Source organism: Centroberyx gerrardi, chromosome 6, assembly GCF_048128805.1.
Source record: "Centroberyx gerrardi isolate f3 chromosome 6, fCenGer3.hap1.cur.20231027, whole genome shotgun sequence".
Classification (NCBI taxonomy): Eukaryota; Metazoa; Chordata; class Actinopteri; order Beryciformes; family Berycidae; genus Centroberyx; species Centroberyx gerrardi.
The window spans coordinates 30,661,077-30,668,855 of NC_136002.1; the positions used below are offsets into that span (position 1 = coordinate 30,661,077).

The 7,779-nt window shown below is 41.6% G+C and overlaps 2 non-coding genes across 2 annotated transcripts; both read left to right on the forward strand.

Moving 5' to 3' along the window:
- The first annotated feature begins 1,535 nt into the window (after positions 1-1,535).
- On the forward strand, positions 1,536-1,699 carry LOC139916894 (U1 spliceosomal RNA). The gene has a single exon (XR_011784886.2). It is a non-coding gene; the product is annotated as a U1 spliceosomal RNA (small nuclear RNA).
- Positions 1,700-4,070: 2,371 nt separating this feature from the next.
- LOC139916893 (U1 spliceosomal RNA) lies at positions 4,071-4,227 on the forward strand. Its single transcript, XR_011784885.2, has one exon. It is a non-coding gene; the product is annotated as a U1 spliceosomal RNA (small nuclear RNA).
- The last annotated feature ends 3,552 nt before the right edge of the window (positions 4,228-7,779 follow it).

The following is a 7,779-nucleotide window of genomic DNA, read 5'->3' on the forward strand; positions in this document are numbered from 1 at the left end:
CCATCTGACACCTTTCCCTCTAACAATCAGTTTGTAGCTTCTTGCAGTTTTGTAACTGTTGCTGTCAATACAGCAGTTTTGATATTTTTTAATTAATTGTGCAGCCCTGTGCTAGATGGAAACAAATGCTGCAGGGCATCCCACTGTGCTTCTCTGATCTCAAGAACAACAACCGATGACTCCCATCTTATAGTTATATAAGAATTTACATCGCCTAATAATATTAAATATAGACTTCAAACCTGCCTGATCACCACAATATCATAACACACAAAACTTTTTATTTTCTCTCTTTAACAACAGTTTGGCGAAAACTTGTAAATTACTTTATCTAGTAATAAAATATTTTGTGTCAAATGATTAATGTCTTTGGTAAGCAGTCGTGTAATGAGTGGGAATGTACAGCGAGGCGCTCATTATTGCTAAATATTTTGTATAGTGTGTTTAGTTGTCATGTCGTGTGTTTTGTCCCATTCCAAACAAACTAATTTTCGCACTCATGACTATACAGACATATTTGCTATTTGACCTTGTTGAAGTGTATTTTAAGTGTTGTTGCACACAGTGTTGACAGTCACTGATTTACACTCCAAAGGAGCATGTGACTGATGTGGCATGTTGTATGCACACCACTAGTTATAACAAAACAAAAAAACAGTAAGCGGCTGTTGACTCGGTGAATTAAAGGGACGATGTGCGCTGTGTTCTTTTCTTTCCACATTTGAGAAACCTATATCAAACTTCTATTCATTTCTGGTATGCTAAGCTTTGGGCTTGATTGGATTTGTTGTCGGGCTGCATTACACTGTGGTTGTTTTGACCCCTGCAAATTCCCCAAATGTGCAAATACTGACTATATAATTTCTGGTAGTGGGGGACGGCCTTATGCTCTTCCCTGAGATTTTATCAAAAGGAAGCCAAAACACACTGCAGAAGAGGGCAGATTATCATAAATGGTTATTAATAGGTTATTTATAACACACAGGGGGCTATAAAATACAAATATTTTGCTAATGGCAAGAATTTTACAAAAGAAACTGTTGTTGTACACCGTGGACAGTTACTTGTTTCTACTCCAAAGCAGTAGGTGGCAGTAACGCTACCCACCAGTAAAAAAAACAGGAAGTGGATATTGAGTGGGACAAAAGAACCATGTGCTTTGTGTTTTTTTTTTTCTTCTTTCTTTCCTTGTATGACAAATGCGGATCAAATAACCTCTCATTGCTGGTGTCCTTTAGCTTTGGTTTGACTGCATTTGCTGTTGGGCTGTTACTGTAGAGACATTACAGATGTTTTTGCTGTAGAACTTCATGTGGCAATACAGCAATGCATGATGGGTATAAAACAATTAATGAAATGTATCTTTTTGTCAAGTGAAATTACAGTCCGATTATTACTATTTTAACAGCAACGGTACAAAATGGAAGTTTAGGTGATGTCACAGGCTCTGGATTTGGTGATTTATACATTATCAGCACCATCATCCAGAGCGGTGTGTGTGTGAGTGACTCCCCTCAGTCTGATGTGTACAACTCATACTTACCTGGCAGGGGAGACACCATGATCATGAAGGTGGTTCACCCAGGGCGAGGCTCAGCCATTGCACACCGGTTGTGCTGACCCCTGCGAATTCCTCAAATGTGGGAATCTCGACTGCATAATTTCTGGTGGTGGGGGACTGCGTTCGCGCTCTCCCCTGATCAAGTGTTCAAAGAAAAACTTTGCAAATAGTTCTTGAAGCAAGTCTTTTTTTTCCCCCCATAACAGACTGGATTCATATTCAATCACATCATTTTCACAAATATTTTCAGAGTTGATTTGTAATACAGATTTGTGTGGGGAAACCTTTGAAAAGTTTTGTTCCAAAATAAGATATCCACCATTTTAAAAAAAGAAAATAGATACCCACTCTCCCTTATATATATTATTAATGCAGGACATCCCATCAAACTCTCCTTAAATGCCCCTTAATCTTGACTCCTGTGCTGACCCCTGCGAATTCCCCAAATGTGGGAATCTCGACTGCATAATTTCTGGTAGTGGGGGACTGCGTTCGCGCTCTCCCCTGATCAGCTGTTCAAAGAGAAACTGAATCTTAAAATCTGCAGTATGTATGTTTCATTTTAAATATCTGCAGACACATCTCTGGTAACCAGTATTCCCTTTAAATAACCATACATTTTCATTAGCTTACATTAATTCACTCCTTAATTCACGTAAAATACCCTTAAAATTAAGGTAGTTATTAATGGAGGACATCCCATCAAAATCTCCTTAAATGCCCCTTAATCTTGACTCCATACTTTTAAATAAAAAAATTAATAAAAAATACCCACTCTCCCATACTGAGTGCTGACATGATAGTTAAGCACATTACAGATTAGTATTGAAGTTAGGAGTCAGTTTAAGACATTTGCTTATAAAATAGTTTATAATTTGATGACAGAATCATTTGCTTTTCAAATATTGCCTGATGAATTTCAAGTAGCAACATTTTTCAAAATGGATATATGTAACATTTTGTAATGAAACCCTTCATTTGCTTTTTGTTATGAGTTTGTTGTATGGGAAGAATCTGTGCTGCTGTACGCAGTGTAGACCAGTGGTTCCCAAAATGAGGTCCAGGGACCCCCAGGGGTCTGAGGGGACACTGGGCAAAATGAAGAGTTAAATGTCACTGTTATTTCATTCACTAGAGGAGTATTAGAGAGTGCATAGGAATGACTATTCTGGACTATACTGAGACTTCATGTTCCCCGCCTCCAGACAAAACAAAAATTTTCTCAGTTGGGATTTCCCAGGACAAAATCTTTATCAAACAGTGGTTTATTCACGGCGTTTTCCCATGGTAACAAGTACATTTTCTTTGTTTTCTCGACATATTGAGTTATTTAGGCTATGTCATTATCTTGAGATAATACATTTTGTTTTCCTGAGATAATGAGAAAATTATCTCGAGATCTCTGAGGGAAACATGAGAATTTTGTCATTATCTCGGGATAACAAACATTGTTTTTTCAGGGTAATGACAATTTTCTGCTTGGAACTTGCATTCTAAAGGAAAGCATATTATTCAAAACAAATGTTGAAGTCGGCCTACCTGTTAGTGTTCAGGGCGTCTTCAGTCAGTCAGCAGGTCAAGTGTAATGCACTGGAGTTGGAAATCTCGAAGAATAATATAAATTAATTCATTATCTCGGGAAAACCAAATTAAGTTTTACAGAGAAAACAACATAATTACTCTATGCCCATTACTTTATCTTGAGATAATGAGAAAATTATGTAGTTATCACACAAAAACAAAATGTGTTATACACATTGATAATACGTTATTATCGTGTATAGGTTTTTTTTCTGATTTCTGTCTAATTTTTGCTTCTTGTGAAATACTGAATAGTTTTCAGCCTCTTGGCCTTCTTTGATAATCAGATGAAACGACCTGAAAAGGGAAAACCATTCTTTGGTTGAACTGTTCACCACTTTGCATGTGCAGCCTGTGACAGAAGGCTGAGTAGGCATGGCTTCATTTTAAGGGTCGCAAGCCAAAAAGGTTGAGAACCTCTGGTGTAGATATCAACTAGTTTACACTCCGAAGCAGTAGGTGGCAGTAGTGAGGGATGTTAGATGCCACCACCAGTGGAAAAACAAGAAGAAGCTTTTGAGCCAGACAAAAGGACCATGCGCTCTGTGTACACTGTTTTTTTTTTCTTTCTCCATTTTATGTGGATCAAACAACCTCTCATTTCTGGCATGCTTTAGTTTGAACTTGTTTGAATTTGCTGTTTGGCTGTTGCTCATTTTTCAGAGTTAGTGTAGATGAAATATGTTAAAGTTGTTTTGGGTTTTGTATGACCGTGCAGCATTGCATCATGGGAAAACATAAACACAATGTAACCTTCTCAAGAGAAATAGCATGCTTTTTGTAATCCTTTTAACAGCAGGGGAACAAAATGAGGTTGAGCAAATGTCATAGACTCTGGATTAGTGGATTTGTTTTTATACATTATCAGCACCATCATCCAGAGCGGTGTGTGTGTGAGTGACTCCCCTCAGTCTGATGTGTACAACTCATACTTACCTGGCAGGGGAGACACCATGATCATGAAGGTGGTTCACCCAGGGCGAGGCTCAGCCATTGCACTCCGGTTGTGCTGACCCCTGCGAATGGGAGTGGGCCATACCGTAGTGCAATTGTCTTGATCGTAATTGGTCTAAAGTTTACAGTACTTAAACTGAGTTGTGGCTCCCCCAAGTGGTCAAACGAAATACTGAGCACACTTCATTTAGGGCCCTGATGAGGTGGGCCCTGATGAGGTGAACCCAGAAGAAAGCCATTATCCCTTACTATCTTATCTCTTATCACTTATCTCTTATTATTCAATGTGTTAGTATATAATGTACCACTATTTACTGTGAGCACAAATGTCATTTTGTGTGTCACAATGACTTCTTTCATCATTTTTTGTGATGTGTGGTGTCACCCTACTAAAAGGAAAACTGCAGTGGGTGTAACAATATAGATGCAGCCTGACAGTTCCATCATTTTCCACAAACGTGATGTCTGACTTAGTTTCATTTCAGAAATATATCAAATAATTCAAGACACTGCCAATATAGTAAGGACAGAATCTTCCAGCAGAGGCATTCATACACCATAATACATCAGATCTGTAATCAGAAAACTGCACATTGGTCACCAGCTGCGATACGTGTCCCTTTATGCCTATAGATCTTTAAGATTTTCTTTGTATATGATTACAGGGGAGAGCGCGAACGCAGTCCCCCACTACCAGAAATGATGCAGTCGAGATTCCCACATTTGGGGAATTCGCAGGAGTCTACAGGAGACTACAGGAGGAGTCTACAATACAGCTCACCCCCATTCAAAGCAAATGTTGCAGAGACTGTTGAAATCAACTATGTATTCCATATGTGTGATATTGGCCATTTCAGATTTAAATCAGCTATTTATTGTGATACCTCTTGAAGCCATTGAAGAATGCTGCTATAACAACACAATCTCAAGTGTATTTGTATAAGCAAATGCTACATAATTCATGTCATTTATTCACGTTACTGGACTGATGTTTTTCAATGAAATACAGCTTATTTTATCAAAAGTATACTTGTGTGAGAATGCTTTTGTCTTTTCCTAAATGCCATTTATTTACATTTGTCACTTCTATCTTTATGAATTCCCTTATGACTATTGGGAGGCTGATTAAAAGTAGTTTAATATTTCTGAGGCTGATTAAAGCTACTTTAATGTTTCTATTGCTATATGTGCAAAATTATCTGATATCGTTGTACTATAGGCACATGTCCTTACATGCAAGTAATCTCTATGTGTCCCTATTTTTTGATAAACAAATATACCCCCATTGTTGCATTCATTAATTGATATTCCACAACTCACTGTTACTGTAGCACTGACCACTTTATTGAATAAAGTGCATGAAATGGGGAACACTTAGAAAAAAAAACACAGCACTACAGTGTAGACAATAAAGTATCATTGAACCTGATTAAGAATTAAATGTCATAAAAATGAAGACTATTTAAAATATGTACATGAATATGTACATGAAAATGAAAACTATTTACAATTTGTCCAATGAGATACAATTATTTACAGATAAAGAATCTTTCCACCAGATCACCTTACTGAATAAATTGCTGACAACACCACAGCACTACAGTTTAGACAATTTAAAAGGTATCACTGAACATGATTAAGAATGAAATGCAATAAAAATGAAGACTATTTACAATATGTACAATGCAACCGTACCATATTTACAGATATTTACAGCTCATTCCTCCAACTTGTCGACAACAGAGGTGAAGTGTTCATAGCTGCCGTACACTCTGTTGCACAGACCTTTTGATGTGGACATCATTTTTACAGGGCAGAAAGTCTTTTTTTTGTATTTTTTATGTCCTTGGGTTGGTTGGCCACAGAGTGTACAGACAGGGAGATTTTGCATCCGCGACAGTTTGCCTCCTACTTCTGAGGGGTGTTCCTTCACCTTACGCTTGTATTGCGTAGCTCTCGCCCAGAATGAAGGACTGCCAATACTGTGTGATGTCTGAGTAGCGGGCATTATGGGCAGAGTTGGAGGGACTGATGTAGGTGGGCCAGCAATCCCAGGGGTTGCCTGACTGGCAGGCATTATGGGCCGTGTGGAGGGGCCAGCAATCCCAGGGGTTGCCTGCCTGGCAGGCATTATGGGCCGTGTGGAGGGGCCAGCAATCTCAGGGGTTGCCTGCCTGGCAGGCATTATGGGCCGTGTGGAGGGGCCAGCAATCTCAGGGGTTGCTGTAGATGCAGAGAGGGAGGGCACAGGTCTGGTGATGGTAGAGGTGGCAGGGGTTTTTCTCACTGGCGGTGGCAGTAGCACAGGTGGCAGTGGTGGTTGAAGCCGGGAGAGTGGCATGATTATGCCTGTCCTTCCCTTTAACTCCTTTGTCCCTGCCGTGCTGGGTGTGGGCACATATTCCATCAGGGGGTAGTCTGGTGGAGGGAGGACTGCTGGCTGGTGTGGTGCTGGAGGTAGGTCTGCAGATGAGATGGAGGTGGTCTTTGTGATGGTGGATGGCTGTTTGGTGGCGTGCATGTTGAGGAGCCTCTCTTGGTGACGGATGAAGTCCCGCACAGTCTTGATGTTAATTTTTGGTAGAGGAATGCCTGCTTTGCACAGGACTGGATCCTCCACCAAAATCCGGTGCTGGATTCGCTCGTACGCCTTCAAGATGGTGCTCTTCTCAGGACTGCTGCGAGACCCTTGAGGTGAGCGCAACCACAGCAGTTTCACCAGTGTGTACATCAGCCTGTTGTGCTGAGCACTGATGTCCTGTTGTGCTGGTGCATAGCGCTTGGCCATCTTTACCCTCTGTATCACAGCAGCATCAACAAGATCATCCCTTTTTGTGCGGCAGTAGAGGGTGTTGCCCCAGTGTGTTCTGTACAGCTGGTTGAACTGCTGCGGCTGCTTGTCATGCTCCTCCACTGCATTCCAGACTTCGAGGACCTTGTTCCTCTGCTCAGTGGTGAGTGACAGCTTGTCCTCTGTCAGGCCAATCTCCACCAGCACAGAGCAGAACATTTCCAACTTGTGAAAGCCAGGAAGAGGGTTTGGACTGCAGGCATCCTCCTGTTAAAAAAAATGCCATACGAATGCGGTAAGTTTAAATGTGTACATTATCCAGCAACCAGTGCATTGTATTTCATTCTAGCAGACACACAGTTACTCACAAAGGCCGGAGGGTGAACAGTGGAGGTTTCGTCGCTGGTGAGCGTAATGTGGGGCAGGACGGCATCCAGCACATCGTCATGTGCCTCCACGTCGCTCTGGTACGCCTCATCTGCCTCTGGATCGGGCTGCCCAGGCTGAACCACCTCCTCCTCTGGACCAGGTCCATCGTTGACAATGTCCTGAAGACAGAAGGGTCCAGATTCACCTGTGCTCTGGCTGAACAGGTACTCCAACCCCAGCAGCTCGTTGGAAGGGACATCAGCAGGAGCCCGGAAATTCTCCTCCACAGTCTCTCCGAACAGCTGCCGACAGCGGGTGTTGAGGCGGTCAATCAGCGGCGCCGAGTAGGTCCTGTGGTGCCGTCCTTTGCCACCAAACACGGCATCCGAGCTCCTGTCTGAGTTCCACCGTGCAATGCCACTTATCAGGTAAACCTGATAGGGCCGTGCTGCACAGTGGGGACCTGAGTAGAGTAGAGTAGAGTTTTAATGTCCCCGAGAGGCAATTTGGCTTGCAAACAGCA